Consider the following 2,565-nt stretch of genomic DNA (forward strand, 5'->3'; position numbering starts at 1 on the left):
GCAGCCTGGGCGGCTATGGATGGACAGAAAGCCAGCCATTCCTTCCCGTGAGCTGGAGGAGAATGGCCTCTATGTGAGCCACAACAAAAAGGCTTTTCTGCCAAGTCGGAGGGGGAGGAAGCAGCCAGCTCAGCCCTGCCCCAGCCTGAAAGGAGGCTCTGTTGGTGGCCCTGGGGTCTCTAATGTCTAGAACATGTGAGGAGGGAAGGCCAGGGTGGGCAGGGGCCCTCTCATCCCTGCTGGATTCTCCAGCAGCATGTGGGGGTGGGGTGGGGAGTGGGTTACTGTGCAAGTCAGTCTGTTTGGGTTCTAATTGGCCATTTCCTGGCTGTGTGACTTTGGCCAGGTCACTTCACCTCTCTGGGCCTTGCTCATCTCCGGAGTGAAATGTAAGCAGGGGAGGATGAGTGGAGTCGTCATGATCACACTACGAGCCTTCGCTAGCACTTGACAACCACCATCCTCCGATGGTCCTCCCAGCAGCCAGTGGCGTAGGGGCATGTGATCTCCTCCATGGAGGTTTAAGTACCAGGAACACCAGGGCTGAAGCCCAGGATGTTTTGGACTCTAAAACCCCAAGCTGTGCGAAAGCAGAGGAAAAGAGGCTGAAAGGAAATATGCCAAGCTGTCAACACTGGCTGGGGGAGTGACGGCAACTTATATTCTTCTTTTTTTTTTAATCTCTAACGTCTTAATTGTTTTACTTGGGAATCAGCAAAGTATAAAGAAACAAAAGATACTGAGAGAATAGGGGCTGGGAGGGGTCCAAGGTGATTTAGGTTACAGCTTGATTTTTACGTGGGCTTCTGTTTTATCCTGGGGAGGAGGGGGAGGTCACTGGGCTGTCTGGGGATGGGGAGGCAGGGCCCAGGTGCTTCACCCGCCTCTTGTCCCCTCAGAGACCTTCATCCATGTGGGACCCCCAGAGAGGATAAACTCTTGAGATAAGCCGTTCCTGCAGCCGCTGGGTTTCTTTGAGAGAATCCACCAGAGCTCAGGGGTGGAAGGTCCTCAGGCCGCTTCCTGAGGAGGTGAGGCCTCTGCCAAGTCTCCTCTGGCCGGCCTTTGAGGAAGAACTCAACCAGGAGGCCTTTCATCCTGTCCTTTCTCGTCCCTGTGCCTCCACACCGCCCTCCACCTGCCTGCTGACCTCTGGGCTTCTGGGTGACCCCTAAGGCTTCAGACAAGAGGTGGACCTGGTGGGACCTGCAGACCTGGCTGTCGCCACAGGAAGGCTGATTCGATGGTGTCCATCTGTGACCCTCCTTCCCGTCCCGCACCGCCCCCAAGGCCCCTGTGGTGGGGGAAGCATATAGGCTGTTTCCTAGCCAAGCCTGAGAGGCCTTCGCGGCTTCTGAGGGCCAGCGTTTCCTACTCTCTTCAGCCAGTTTTCAACACAAAGAGAGGAAAGGGTGGGATGCAGGGGGCTGGGGAGGGGGCGTGCAGCTGCAGGGGAGGGTGGGGCCTGGAGCAGGTTGGAGGACCCTGCCCGAGGAGCTGTGCAGGCCTGGCCTGCTCCGTGGGTGAGCATCGCAGGCCTGGGTGCGCAGGTCAGCACCCGGCAGGCTGGGCCCGAGGCTGGACGTGGAGCAAAAGGCTCCTCAGTAATGGTCAGACCCGAGGGTGGCAATGCCTCTCTCCTGAGTATCATCTGCTCTCTTCCCAGCGTGAGATTCTCCGCTTCTTCAAAGAGGGAATGGGACTTCCCTGGTGGTCCACTGGTTAAGACTTCAAGCAGAGGGCACAGGTTCAATCCCTGGTCAGGGAACCAAGATCCAGCATGCCGAGCGGTGCAGCCAAAAGAAAAAAGAATGAAAGTAAACTCCAATACTTTGGCCACCTGATGCGAAGAGCTAACTCACTGGAAAAGACCCTGATGCTGGCAAAGACTGAAGGCGGGAGGAGAAGGGGAAGACAGAGGATGAGATGGTTGGATGGCATCACCGACTCAATGGACACGAGTTTGGGTAGGCTTCGGGAGTTGGTGATGGATGGGAAGGCCTGGCGTGCTGCAGTTCACAGGGTCGCAAAGAGTTGGACATGACTGAGCGACTGAACTGAACTGACATTGCAAGGAATTCCTTGACAGTCCAGTGGTTAGGACTCCATGCCCTCACTGTCGAGGGCCAGGGTTCAATTCCTGGCTGGGGAACTAACATGTCACAAGCTGTGTGGCACTGGGTGTCCCTCACCGGCCGAGCAGCATGTGTGGCGAGAGGAACTGTTAGACTCCACAGTGGCACTGTTTCCCATCTCCTGCCCAAGCTGGGTCTTCAGGCTTCCCAGAACCAATCTGGACGGGTGGGAAGGCTGGGTGGCCTGGACTGGTTCTCCCACCCTTCTGAGACGGCTGGAAGCTGGTTGCTCTTTCTCACCATGAATGAATAACCAGTCAATTCCCCATGCCTTCTCCGCTCGATGCCAGCATGGCCATCCCTGGTACCTTGCCTTATCCTGCTCTGGTCTATTGAGGGCAGCTACTTCCCAGCCTTGCCCAGAGGCCTGCCCCTCCCAGGGCCAGTTGGGAAAGAACCCCCACAGATCTGGGAATCAGCTCTCTTTGGC

This window comes from Bison bison, unplaced genomic scaffold, assembly GCF_000754665.1.
Source record: "Bison bison bison isolate TAMUID 2011002044 unplaced genomic scaffold, Bison_UMD1.0 scf7180017864473, whole genome shotgun sequence".
Classification (NCBI taxonomy): domain Eukaryota; kingdom Metazoa; phylum Chordata; class Mammalia; order Artiodactyla; family Bovidae; genus Bison; species Bison bison.